Source organism: Schistocerca cancellata, chromosome 5, assembly GCF_023864275.1.
Source record: "Schistocerca cancellata isolate TAMUIC-IGC-003103 chromosome 5, iqSchCanc2.1, whole genome shotgun sequence".
Classification (NCBI taxonomy): domain Eukaryota; kingdom Metazoa; phylum Arthropoda; class Insecta; order Orthoptera; family Acrididae; genus Schistocerca; species Schistocerca cancellata.
The window spans coordinates 228,222,479-228,237,609 of NC_064630.1; the positions used below are offsets into that span (position 1 = coordinate 228,222,479).

Consider the following 15,131-nt stretch of genomic DNA (forward strand, 5'->3'; position numbering starts at 1 on the left):
ACCACTCTGTGAAGTACAGTGTACTGTTTCTTTGGATGGAGATTAAGTTGAAAAAAAAGTACTGTACCTGATTTCCTGCATGCTGGCATCAAAACAGCCAGGAAATAACAAATTAATGTACTACATGCATACTGCAATAAACATAGTGGAGCAAAGGGCTGCCGCCGGCTTGGGCCCGCAGGGGGGGAGGGGGGGGGGGGGGAGGGGCATGGCGTCAGACTAGAACCTCTCCTTTGCCTGTTTGCAGCCTCAACTTGTTACTCTGTGAATGTAACATGACCATTTTTCGAGTAACAAATTGGGGAAGTCTGGTAAATATGGAATATGATGTATTCGATTAAAGATTCTTACTTCTTTCTATATCCCCCACAGAACTCAGGATTTAGCCTCATCATTCGTTCTTTTTTCTCTCAGGTTCCTCCTCCAGGAGGTCTCGAAAATGCGGATGTAAATGATGAAGCTGTCAAGAATGCTGCAGCTTTTGCAGTAGGTGAAATAGATAAGCAACAAGATTCGGAGCACAAGCTAGTCTTGGTTGAGATTATTAGTGTTCAGACACAGGTAAGAATATTTAATACTAGTAATATTTATTACTATTAAAAAACAGTTACAAGCTGTGTAAGGTCTGTGCGCCACTTTCAATAAAAATTTGACCAACTATTCTGAGAAAGCATTAAAAGAAAACAATTGTTTTCAAAAATTTAATCTGTCTGCATGTGATCTCATTCTATGATGGGGTTACTCATCCTTTCAGCTTTTATTTTTGCTACAATCTCAGGATCTTTATATAGGTCATATCTTGTAAAATTTCACTGTTTGTATAAGTGATTTATAAGTACATGTGTTGGTTTTCATAGAGAGATTTCAGCTCTTCAAGAAATAGATTTTGTGTCTCTTGTCAGACAACTGACAGAGGTGCCTTTTGTTTTCATGCATACAAGCATTGGGTTTTTAAACATCATATTTTCTGGAAATTGTTGATGGGGAGGTCACTTTAAATAGGGTACACACAACTTGATTCAGTAAACATAAATTCTTTGTTTTACGCAATATGAGAAAGAATAGAAAGGCAAAATTTTATTTTTGATATTCCTGGTAGGCTTCAAGAAATGGTTGTGGGTGAGTGACATGTGATCAACATAAGATGACCGACGAATCTGTTCAGTGTCGGTTGGCAACATACATCATCATAAGGAGGCCCCAAGAGGTGTTTGGGAATATGGCCAGGTATGAGTGCTTTGGGTAAGACTGGTAACACTTAGAGGACAATACTGGTGGGAAAGGTGACAAGTTATTTTGAGATGCAACTGAGTATTACATCAGCTCGGAGGCATGGTTGCTGGGAGTTTAAGGTTGGCCAAGCTTGGTTCATATACCAGAAAGTGAGAGCCAAACACAGATGGAGGCGGACTGCCATAGTGGATCCTTCGAGGGAATTACATATGTTGTTGTATGAGCCTACCATTGACTTTATAGAAAACTATCTGATTACCCAGTTACTTATTTATACCGATCTTATGGAGGGGTGAAAATTCATGAAAACCGATTGATGTCACTCAGCCTAGTGACTCCTGGAGTTTTGACTTCAACACTTAATGTCAGTTGACTCATACTGGTTCGAGCAATATCCATAGCCATAAGCTGCCCCCCTCCCCCCCCCCCCCCCCTCCAAATTAATAAGCAACACATGTACCAATTTCCTTAATATTTCACACAACAACACTGAGCTCTGCTTATGCCATTAAGCCCCCCCCCCCACCCACACCCCCACCACACCAACGCCACCATCAATGCCACTAAAATAATTGTCTCCTCGTACTCAATTTGGTATGTAGTCAAATATGATGCAAAACTTAAAATAAATGATGAACTTGAAGGGGTGAAATGTGACATCTGCTCAGACCAAATGATGAGAATAATGATGGAAAAAAAGCCCTGAAACTGTACCATTTTTTTTTCCTGAATGTTGTGGGACACTGTAGTAGGCAGCATTCTGTATGCTTATATGATGTGAATTAATTGGTTTCCTTTCATTTACTTTACAGATATCTGACTATTCTGATGTGTGTATTGATGATGAAAAAGGACAATTCTGTTTTTGAAATTAAATGAGAAATGATTTAAAATAAGGTTTCGCTTCGACAAAATTACTGTGCAGAAGTTAGAACTAAGATTGAGAGCACGGAACATCGAGAGTATCTGCTGAAACCAAACAAAAGAAACCAGTCACTGACTACAATGTGCATGCTACTTTTAACATTAAGATTTTATGCCACAGGAGGCTTTCAGATGGTGGTTGGTGCTTTTTTCAAAAAACTGCAGATGTAGCAACAGCTTGCATAAATGCCTATGAAAGAAAATGAGGTGAGAAAACCTAGTGTGATTTTTATCAAATACCAATAGTGCATTTACCTGGTGATGTAGGTGCTATTGACTGCACACTTATCTCCATGAAATCTCCTGCTTGTGAAAGTGTAGAGATAGTTAGGAATTGTCATGGATATTTTACATTAAATGTCAAGCAGCCTCAGATGCAAAGCTTAATTAGAGCATATTCAAATGCGTACAATGCACCACATATAACTTTAGGATGAAAATCTGTCTATGGAGAAATTTCAGTACCAACAGAAAATGAAGCTAACAGGAGTCACGATGCAAAGAGTACAGAATTTATTAACAATGTACTTGCATGAAAACAGTTATGCCTTTTTGTTTTTGACCACAGGGACCTTTTCAGTTTTCTTGTTTCCTTTTGCATTCTATTATTTCTTATATTGGCCCAATATGATTCCCAGCAACAAAATTTTTTATATGGGAATTTATTATAAATGTTGTGTATCTTCGATGTGCACTTAATGTCTGCATTCAAACTGCAATAACTGTAATTTACAATACTAAAAGCCAAGATCTCTTAATATGAAATACTTTATTTCATTGCCAGTTTTGGCAGTAACTAGATGTGATTCACATATCTACAATGTATGGATAGATTAACATTAAGGTTGTAACCTGCATGAACCTATAACAAATCTACACAAGGAACCATATTATCTGAATAATAAAAATTTTATATACCTTCCAGAAATACCATTACATGTCAGTCTCATTGACATACAGAGAAAGTGCACTGATTATAATTATACAGCTTACAATGGTTTGTCAAATTTATAAAACTTGCTAAATAAAATGTCCATAGCACCAATAAAGTTTTGATGAAATAACGTAATTGGATTCATAAAAGGAGTCTTTCCTTGTCATCAGTAAAGATCATGCAATTGACAACAACCCAGGAAGACTGAGCTTGAGCTGGTACACTGTGAAGTCACTGTTAGGTGGCTTATAGCTCTAAAGCTCAGAATTTTTTGAAAGTATTTTTCTTCCATCTTCTGTATGTGCAATCTGTGATGTCTATAGTCCTTTTCCGTAAGTGTAAAAGTAAGTTTGCAATATATGCAAATGTGTTTGTACTTCTTTATTTACTCTTACATACCAAGAAACATATTTAATCAGAACAGCATCAAGTTAAGTTTTGGATATCAGCTGTTTTCACAAGTGACACCAGTGTCATTAATAAGCTCTAGACATCTCTCATTACAACCATAAACTGCTGACTACTGTGTCAAAATGTCAGGTATTTCACAGCAATGCACATGTAACTAACATTACATTTATTTCCAGATTGTTTCAGGAACAATGTGCTACTTGGAACTAGAAATTGGGGAGAGCAACTGTACCAAAGGAAATGATGTTGCCACCACAGAATGTATAGTCCAGCAGAACTCGGTAAGCTCTCTCTAAACAGATGTTATTCATTTACATGCGACTATTTTGAAGTAGTCAGTGACAGGGCTAATCTCTTTGCATGAGTATTCTAGAACAGAAGTCACTGACATGAGTGTACAAGAGAGTGATATGGACAATATACAGCTATATTTAGTTGAGTACAAACACTGATACTGAATTCAGAATATAGTAGCGCACACTGGACAAGTCTGCTGTCACACTGTTAATGTAGGAATCACAATATTATCACATGAGTGTAGGAACAAGTCTGGACTGTGGCGGACTGAAATTTTGGCTTTGCAGTGAGTGGCCATAAAATACACTGTTCGAAGACACTCTTTGCATGAGTATTCTAGAACAGAAGTCACTGACGTGAGTGTACACGAGAGTGATATGGACACTATACAGCTATATTTAGTTGAGTAAAAACACTGATACTGAATTCAGAATATAATAGCGCACACTTGACAAGCCCGCTGTCACACTGGTAATGTATGAATCACAATATTATCACATGAGTGTAGGAACAAGTCTGGACTGTGGCGGACTGAAATGTTGCTTTGCAGTGAGTGGCCATAAAATACACTGTTTGAAGACACTAGTGCAGTTTGAACAGGGAGATGATAGCAGCTTTTGGGTTATGAGGAACAATGGTCCAATACTAACAAGAAAAGGTAGATCATGGCTAGGGCTTCCAAATTCATAGCTACCGACAACTAATCTCCTGCTTATAAATTTAATATAGTTATCTGGATAACAAACTCCCCATGTTGGGACAGCAGCATATGGTCCAGATGCAACAGTTCTCCACATTGCCTCATGGGAAGGTACAGTGCTGCATTTCAGTTATTTTTACCCCTGGATTGGTATAAACTACAATTTGTTGCTGGCCATGAGCTGGTGTTGACTCTGGGCAGCACTTTGAGCCAGCTGTGTAATAATACTATTAACATTATCAGCTTCTAAAGTCAACAGTAAAAGTCAGTCCTACACGAACAAGATCTTCCTGCCTCAAACTAATGATGCACCACTGAAAGTAGTAATAATCCTTTTAGGTCTCTGGCTGCACTAACTGGAGAATAGTCTGTGCTTCATGCCAGTCAAAATAGCAGAGGCAGCTGTATGTACAGATGCCTCTGCTATTCTGACTCAAAATGAGTCCAGGTTACATAAATACATATATAAATTGTCGTTAAAATATGGTACTGTATAACTGTCAGTCCTTTGCATAAAGGAAAAATGTGTGCTGCCACAGGACATTGTTATTGCTTTTATGCATTTCTCCATGTTATGAAGCAGATCTTGTGTTATGGTTTAAGGTGATAGAAATGGACAGCAGTTCACATGACAGTCTTTCCACTGAGAAATAGTTCATTGATAACTTTAAAGTAGTGTATGAAAGTGGGGATTTGTTTTTGAGAGGAAGTGAGAGCTCCTAACCACATCATGAACTGTTGTTCCTCTGCAAGTATTCCTGCATTTTGCAACAGTCTTCTTGTATTGCAACTCCACTGTAGAGAAAAGCATTGTCCACAGATATTCTTATGAAGCTTTCAGTGCTTCAGTCAAGAAAGATTTTTTTTTTTTTTTTTTTTGCCGTGGTGTGGAATTCATTCCCATTTTCCTTTTTTGATGTTTTGACTTATACAGTATTCTTTCGGCAATATTTTTGCTATAAAGAATGGAAAATTCATCATTTCTGCTATAACAGCAAGTGTGCTGAGTAAAGTATGCAAACTGACTGAAATCCATGAAATTCAGGGTAGTCAAACTTCGTTTATGTTGTATGAGTCGAATGCAATCAAATTTTATTGAAATTATGTGATAAAATACTGGACTTAGTAGAAGACATTAATTGTCCTCTGAGACTTTCTTGGCTGTAGGACTTAATCTCTGTATTGTAGCTGTATAATTTCAAATAAATTTCTAGAGCTTTCAACAACTGTCTCAACCACTGTCTTCAGTAATGAAACTACTGTCTGCTGGGTGTGGAATGGTGTTACTCAAGGCGGGACAGTTTGGAGCCTTTCAGAAGATGACTTAAGTAAGACATCTGTGGGCAGGCAAGTTGAGCAGCATCTGACAGTTCCAGTCTGCTGTGCAACTAAGCGGTGTCGGGTAGCATGAGGAGGCTCCACATTTGGAACTGCAGATCCTGCCTTCCTACAAATAGTGTGTATCCACCTTTGATTTTGCTCAGTGTCCAGAACCTGTCCCATATTCTAACTCTGTGCCCCTGATCTTGGTCAAAATTATTACAATTTAATGTAATCAACTGAAGCAGTTAATTACTGGTTCAAGTAATAACATATTATTTGTTACAGAATAAATGCAGCGAGCACTCACACATTTGTTAATAAGGAACTGTAAAGTTTTTGTGATACATACAAGTCTGATTTGAAGTAACTTTCTAATTACATGTATACTGATAATAACAGCATTTTTCATTTCCTGTACTTGATGTTTTAGAACAACCAGATCTGCAGTGTGCAAGTCTTGGAAGTGCAATGGGAAAATATACTTGAGGCTTCAAACATAAATTGTGTCCCAAAGTCAGAAAGCCAGAAGAAGAAATCATAGGTGAGTTTTGGACTTCTTTGGAAAATAATTACTTCCAGTCCAGATATTAAATAGTCCAGATATTAAATAGTTTCATCTTTTGCACAGGAAAGTAAAAACTAACAGTAATTGTATTATGTGATGAGCCCTGCTTCATAGATAGGTATAAAATTTTATTCACCATTCTGGACTTATCACATAGAAATACGGTTGGCTTCTTGGCCAAGCATGAAATTAGTGAACTCGGGTAGGCAAATGGTAGTGAACTCTCAGAGGGTAGTAGCTATGGGATGCTTGATGATAGACTCAGATCATTGCTGTGAAATTCAATTAATTCTTCCTGACAGTAGCTAAAACAAGGAGGGAAAAATGGGCCATTGAAACCAAAATAATTAGGTCACTGTAAACAATTAACTCCTCTAATTATGTCACTATTTCAACTAAAGCACTAAATTCTTGTGCTGACTTGGTAGCCACACCCTCCCTCCCTCCCTCTCTTCCTTGTGTAACCTCTCTAGTCAGTTGATGATTCAAGGTTAATTTAATAAAAAGCTGGAATATGTTATGGAAATACCCATTTAGAAAAGTATATAAGCAAATGAGCTGTAATTAGAGGCCTCTTGCACTCCTGTTCTCAAAAAATATTATACAATTTATCAGAACGTTATGACCCTATAATAGGTTGAGAGTGCAAATTTCATTTACACTAATGTTCATATTAATCATTTTTTCACTTTGTCAGTAATAGTATTGTTCAATGTTTAGTATGAAATGCTAGATACAAATTGAAGCCAAAATACTGTTCAAGGACGAATAATAACTTTTTGTTGTCTCAATTAGTTGTTGGTATGAGTATACTGTAAGTAAGTAGCCAACAGTAGCTGCTGCAGCCAATGTGCAGTTTCACCTGTTCCACGCCCCTGAAGGCTCTCCTTCAAGGAGGAATAATATAAACTGAATATAAAAGTAAGACAACATTAATAAAGCATTTACAGTGGTGTGTATTAATACCCTGTCAGATTTATGGTCTTGAACCAAACATGCAGCAGGCAATTTATTAGCATTTTATTACAAACCTTGCTAGTGCTGTCATGATTTCTCTATGAACAGAAGAAATGCATTCACAGTACAGCAAGTTAGGTCTTACAGAGACAGGCTTACCATATTTCTTTGGGTCCAACCCAGGGCATATTACCACGCTTTTTTCAGTCCAATACAGAACAGTTTTGAAATTACTTTAAAGTTCCAACAGTTTATTGAAACATTAACTTTGAATTGAGTTGTATTTTTCACTAGACATGACTATTTTTAAATGGTTTGTTTGTTTTAATTACACCACAAAATTCAGAACAAAAATGTTTTGAATTAATTTTATCATTTAGCAGATGTTTGACAGTAGATACTGAAAGTTTACTCCTTTCTGCTGACCAAAGTTCGCCATAATTGGAAAAAACTCCCTCAGCTGGGGCAGATGTCACTGGCAAAGATATCAACAAACTCAAAATCATTTTAGAAACATTGTGGCATGAAATATCAGTCTTTTGAAATATGTTAAAAATTGCTGTCAACTTCTTTTCAATAGTATTTGATACTTTTTCAAAACTGAATTATGTGGTTCAACAGTGTTCCTGCCTCATACAGCACATCAATGTATATGGCAAATCTTTAGCAACACACTCACAATCCAGTTCCTCTTACTCCCATTTTGACTCAAAAAAATTCTAATATTTTATGAAGCAGTGGTATTAGTAGTACTTCTATATTTAGCTGTTTTCATGTGGTCTTATGATCACCAATTGTTTTATTTGCAACCAAAAATTCTCCAATTAATAGTGTGCAGTAAACACACTTATTGTTATTGTTATTACACAGTTTCAAAAATTTGTATTCTTGTTGGACATACATTAACATTAAACACATTCTTTCTTTTATCTATTGCTAAATGATGATACAAAAAATGAATGGAGATAAAATGATCAAAAATGTGTAGCTGAATTGCTTCACACCTGAAAACAACATAAAAATGTGGGCCGCCCTTGTTTTGTTTAGCTGATAAGATACAAATCACTGCTGCAGGTTGTCTTGGTTCTGTGCAGTGGGTCTGATGTCAAGCCAAACTGATATAATGATGTGCCCTGGTTGGTTACAGTCTCTAAAACAACTCATTTGTGTCTTCACTGCCACCAGTTTAGCAGTAGAATTGCTTAAATTTACCCATCTGCTTTTGTTTCTCATAGCAGATATTCTAGATTCCTGTGACTACGAAGCTTGCTGAATCTGTCATCCCATATCAACTTAGGAGCAAGCACCAGTGTTTTCCTTTAGTTTAAAATTTCTTGTTAATTTGTTTGGTAAATAACTGAGTATCTGATTTATAATGTGATAATGGATTCTTGTGTAGCTTCTAAGTAGAAAATTTTTTTTTGTTAAGGGTCATAAACACAATGACTGTAATTTTTTCCACTGAGAATCATTTATTACTAGATGGTAGTCTTCGTGTTGTGTCAACATCAGGTAACTACTGATGAGTGTCCTTGAAGACACTCACAAGCTTGGAACCCAAAATCATAAACAACTAGGATTACAGAATTATCCAATTAGTTACTTTTCACACAGTAAACATCTACACTCAACAATTTCATGTTTAATAATTTCTTGTTTACTAGTTACAGTCTCATGTAAATTCACAAATATTTTTGGTAATCAATTACACTCCTTGTGGGAATTAAGGAATGAAATGTGCTGCTTGAAAATCCTACTTACCTATGTACCTTATGGACTTTATGAAAAAATTTGGCAATGTATCCCAACAACACAGATCAACTCTTCTTACCTTCCATTTTTAACAATGCCAAGTCATGCTTGAAGTTAAGAATTGTGTCCTCAGGCTTTCCATAGCAGTCTCAGTGTGACAGCATAAACTTTGCTCAAAGAGTCTATGGAGGGAGGGGGGGGGGGCGTTACATTAGAGTTGGTATTTTCCAAATTCCTTATTTTTTAATTGAATATTCCAAACTTAGAATTTGACTAATTTACATACATAATTCTTCATAACATAAGTGATGTGAAGATTTATGAAGAAAAAGTGTAAGATTTAATGAACCAACGATGGCAAGGTCATTAGAGATGGAGCATAAGCTCGAATTGTGGAAGAAAACTGGACATGTATTTTACAAAGAAATCATCTTAATATTTGCCTAAAAGAAGTTTAGGAAACCAACAAAAAACTTAAAGTTGCATGATACTGTGAGTTGAACTTCCATCCTTCTGAATGTGAAGATAATGTAGTAACCACTGGATCACATTGCTCAGTACTGGTACCGCAATTTGTTATTTGGACTATGCTCCTATGGGTTACTGCATGAAGAAATTCACCTGTCACCATCCTGAATTAAGAAAAACTGTAAGAAAATAATAAAGAGTGCTTACTGTGCTTCCTTTCATTGTCACCCGAAACACATGGTGCATTATTTGTTGTGTAACTGTCGGATTACAAAAGCCAGTGATTGAATCAGCAACTGCAACATCTCGCATGATGATGACAGCCAGCTGGTCAGCCGAAATCTTGTGGCCACTTGACTAGTTCCAACTGTAAACTCTACAAGAGTATATAAAAAAAACTAAGCTCCTCCCAAACAGGCCATGAAAGCCCAATGATACCGACTAGCCGCTGTGTCATCCTCAGCCCACAGGCGTCACTGGATGCAGATATGGAGGGGCATGTGGTCAGCACACCACTCTCCTGGCTGTATGTCAGTTTTCGAGACCAGAGCCGCTACTTCTCGATCAAGTAGCTCCTCAGTTTGCCTCACACAAGGGCTGAGTGCACCCCGCTTGCCAACAGCACTGGGCAGACGAAATGGTCACCCATCCAAGGGCTATCCCAGCCCGACAGTGCTTAACTTCGGTGATCTGACTGGAACCGGTGTTACCACTACGGCAAGGCTGTTGGCCACAGCGCTTCTGCAAACAATCTAAGGGGGCTGCTCAGATTATCACCTAGGTCATTTATGTAAATCAGGAACAGCAGAGGGCCTATGACACTATCTTGCGGAACACTAGATATCACTTCTGTTCTACTTGTTGATTTACCTTCTATCACTACGAACTGTGACCTCTCTGAGAGGAAATCATGAATCCAGTCACACAACTGAGATGATACTCCATATGTATGCAATTTGATTAATAATCGCTTGTGAGGAATGGTATCAAAGACTTCTAAAAATCTAGGAATATGGAATTGATCTGAGATCCCTTGTCAACGGCACTCATTACTTCATGGGAATAAAGAGCTTGCTGTGTTGTACAAGAATGATATTTTCTGAATCTGTGTTGGTTATGTATCAATAAGTCATTTTCTTCAAGGTGATTTATAATGTTTGAGTACAGTATTGTTCCAAAATCGTACTGCAAATTGAGGTAAGTGATATGGGTCTGTAATTCAATGGGTTACTACTATTTCCTTTCTTGAATATTGGCATGACCTGTGCTACTTTCCAGTCTTTAGAAACAGACCTTTTCTCAAGTGAGTGGTTGTATAAGATTGTTAAGAAAGGCGCTATTGTGTCTGCATATTCTGAAAGGAACCTGATTGGTATTCCATCTGGACCAGAAGACTTGCCTTTCTTAAGTGATTTGAGTTGTTTCGCAACACCTAAGTTATCTATTTTTATGTCACACATGCTAACAGCTGTTCTGGTTTTGAATTCTGGAATATTTACTTCATCTTCTTTTGTGAAGGAATTACAGAAAACTGTATTTAGTAACTCCGCTTTAGTGGCACCATCATCGGTAACATTTAGAAAAGTTCATAGGCTGCAGTTGTGGTAAAGGGTAAAAACTATTCTGAAAGAGTGATAGCTTCAGGTGTCCAGTCATCACTGTTTCAGACCTGTGAGACAAAAATGTTCCCTTTGTAAACCTATTGTGTGTTTTTCATGTAAGACCACCACACACTGTGTGGAGGAGGGACATAGTGTACCAGTGTCATTGTCTACCCTTCCTATTCCTTTTGCTGGTAGTACTTGGTGAGAGAGACTGTCAATACTTTCTATTATTTATGTTTTTATTTACTCATCAAGTTCCATTGGACCAAGTTGAGGAGCAAATCTCCAAGGTCATGGAACATGTCGCTACATGAAATTACAACATAAAAGTAATAACAGAAAAATAAAATGTTTATGAACCCCAAAAAAGTCAAGCCATAAGTTTAAGTAAATGCAATCAACAATACAACAAGAATCGGCATAATTTTTCAAGGAACTCCTTGACAGAATAGAAGGAGTGACCCACGAGGAAACTCTTCAGTTTTAATTTGGACGCACGTGGATTACTGCTAAGATTTTTGAATTCTATGGATGCAGCAGTATACTGCACAACTTTCTGGACAAAAGCACTTATTGCCTGAACCACCCATTTCTGAGTCGTAAATATCCTTTTAGAAAGGGAAGAGTTACCCCAAAATATAATACCATACGATATAAGCGAATGAAAATAAGCAAAGTAGACTAATTTTCATGTCAAATCATCACCCACTTAAGATACTGTTTGAATAGTAAAAATGGCAGCATTAAGTCTGAACAAGATCTTGAATGTGGGCTTTACACGACAGCTTACTATCTGTCTGAACACCTAGAAATTTGACTGTTCAGTTTCAGTAATCATATGCCCATTCTGTTAAATTAAAACATCAGGTTTTGTTGAAATGTGTGTTAGAAACTGTAAAAACTGAGTCTCACTGTGATTTAGTGTTAGTTTATTTTCTACAAGCCATGAACTTATGTCACGAACTGCACTCTTCTCTATGGGGCAAAATTTATCTAATGTTGGGGTATGGCCATTACCTGATATATATAAATATATATAGTATGTTTCTTGACTCATTTTGGAATGTGGGGGCCACTCAGAATTTTGTACTGCTCTCCACAATGCATAATGCCTTTCTTGAAATGTCCCTGATTACAATTATTAAAGCTTTCGGTAAGATTCTTACATTGATGAAACAAACCTTTGGTGAATTGTACAGCTCTTCTTTGAATTTATTCTGGATTGTTAATCTGACTTGATAAGTTACAGGTGAATGAACAGTACCCAAGAATTTGTTGTGAGCAACATCTTACTTATTGAATTACTCTTCTGTAGAATCCTTCCAATAGATCAACCTGGCATCTGTCTCTGCAATGGCACTAGAGTTATATGTCCAGGGAGAGGGATAGCAAGAGTGTGGGTGGAGTATAGAAGAGCGCTATCTGGTGGAGTGTGCAGGGACTTCTGTAGAAGGTGGCAGGACAAGGTTGCCAGGAATACTGTTGGAAGGCTGTAGAACAAGGGGAAAGGGCAACAGAAAAGGAGAGGAGCAGAGAGGAGAAAAGACTGATGTGTGCACTGGCAGAGAGTGAGGGTGAGAGAATGTGAATTGTGAGGAGGCTATAGCACAGAGTGGGCAGAAGCTGTGGATGGTGGGTGTGGGGTCAGTAGGTTGTCATAGGGTGAGGCCGAGTGAATGGAGAATGTATTGTAAGAATAACTCCCATTTGCACAGTTCAAAGAAGCTGCTGTTGGAGAGGAGAACCCAGTCCACTTTGCCAGTAGTCACAGTTTGGTGGTGGCCATTCATCTTCATAGACAGCTGACTGTCATATCAATATAAAAAGTTGTGCAATGACTGCAGCAGAGCTGTATATGACATGGCTGCTGACTACCAACCATCTGTCTACCAGGCTGAATGGGTACTGCCAAACTGTGGCTAGGAGCAAAGTAGACGACCCTGTGAGACAACATTCTTGATTTTAATGGGTACTTCACGACCCAGTCCAATTGGATCCTCCCCTCCACCACTGGCTTTTTTGAACTGCACAGATGGGAGTTATCCTTACAACACATTCTCTGCTCCTGAAAATATCCCAGCCTCAACCTTTGACAACCTACTGTCCCCTCACCCTCTGCCTAACAGCTTTTGCCCCCTCTCTCCTATGACCTTTTCCCAATTCACGTTCTCTCACTCTCATTGTGCTTGTTCTCTGCTTAGGCACCTACCAGTCTTTTCCCTTCTCTGCTCCTCTCCTTTCCTGCTACCTGCCCCCCCCCCCCACCCCCACCCCATCACCCACAGCCTCCTGATGTTGCTCCTGGCATCCTTGTTCTGCCACCTTCTACAGTAGGCTCCACTCTCCACCAGGCAGTGCCCCTCTCTTCCCTCCACTTTACTCCTCTATCTCATTCTGAGTGCTGCTTTTGTTCAACACAACAGTTGCTGTCCAGATAGAGTGGCCAGAGATTGTGGTCAAGTGTGCATGTGGTGTACCTTCTTGTGTGAATGTGTGTGCTTTTCTTTCATTTCTGGAGAAGGCTTTGGCCCAAAGATTCCTGCATAACAGTCATTTTCTTGCACCTGTCTGCAAATCAGCACATCATCTTTATGGTGAGTAGCAGTCTATCCTTTTTATAATTGTTGATATTCCAATCTGGACTTGCCATTGTTTGATTCTGCAGATACTTAATATTGTAACTCAACACTGATGGTGCAGTGAAGCAATACTGGAAGCTTTCAATTAGTTATGTACATTACGTTACTCTTTTATGCTGAGATTTGAATCAGGCAATGATGTGGATGTGTTGCTGCATTTTGTAATGAGTTTCTAATGATACCACCACCTTCTAGATGCCTGCTACCATCTAAATGGGGATACAGCAGTTATATATATATATATATATATATATATATATATATATATATATATATATATACAAAGATTATGTGACTTACCAAACGAAAGCACTGGCAGCTTGATAGACACACAAACAAACACAAACATACACACAAAATTCAAGCTTTCGCAACCAACGGTTGCTTCATCAGGAAAGAGGTAAGGAGAGGGAAAGACGAAAGGATGTGGGTTTTAAGGGAGAGGGTAAGGTAAATGTCTGCTTGTGTCTGTATATGTGTGGATGGATATGAGTGTATATGCGAGTGTATACCTGTCCTTTTTTCCCCCTAAGGTAAGTCTTTCCGCTCCCAGGATTGGAATGACTCCTTACCCTCTCCCGTAAAACCCACATCCTTTCATCTTTCCCTCTCCTTCCCTCTTTCCTGATGAAGCAACCGTTGGTTGCGAAAGCTTGAATTTTGTGTGTATGTTTGTGTTTGTTTGTGTGTCTATCGACCTGCCAGCGCTTTCGTTTGGTAAGTCACATCATACATATATAGTGAGCAAGAATGGTTATTTCACTGTTTTTGTACACAACAGATGCTATTTTTTCTTCTGACAATGTCTTCCTCTTTAAGAATGACCTGCTGACTTGTCCAGTCACATCTGGTCAGATTTTTTTATTCAAATGTGTTCAGTTTTATCTTACATTTCCAGTAGCTCCATAAGGGCCATGCATTGCTTTGAATGAAAAGTAGCTCTTCCAGATATTTATGGACTTACACTTTGAGACACAATTCAGACCACTGTGCAGACATTGTAATAAACAGTTTCCATAAAAAAAAGTCCTGAATGTGAAGCATAGGTTGACTGCAAGTATTTTAATTATTCTGCTGTCAACCAAATGGATTAATCAAATTGCACAGTTTTCCCAAGAACTGGTAAAATTCATTTACCATAGAAGAGAATGGTCCACCACATTGTGCGCAGTAGTTATGCCTGATAAAGCTAAAATTGTTGTAAGTTAGGGAAAAAAACACAGAAGTATAAAGCAATTGCCTCCTGTTTGTACGCAAATGAAACGAAAAATTTATTGTGATTGATGGATAATTTTATTACAGATTCTTCTTCGCTTTTTTCTAG

The 15,131-nt window shown here is 38.0% G+C and overlaps 1 protein-coding gene and 1 pseudogene across 14 annotated transcripts in view; one reads left to right on the forward strand and one right to left on the reverse strand.

The window, feature by feature from the left end:
• LOC126188844 (uncharacterized) overlaps positions 1 to 15,131 on the forward strand; it is a 2,133,693-nt gene that overhangs the window by 1,255,736 nt on the left and 862,826 nt on the right. The window lies entirely within an intron of this gene.
• LOC126189200 (5S ribosomal RNA) lies at positions 10,178 to 10,295 on the reverse strand (annotated as a pseudogene).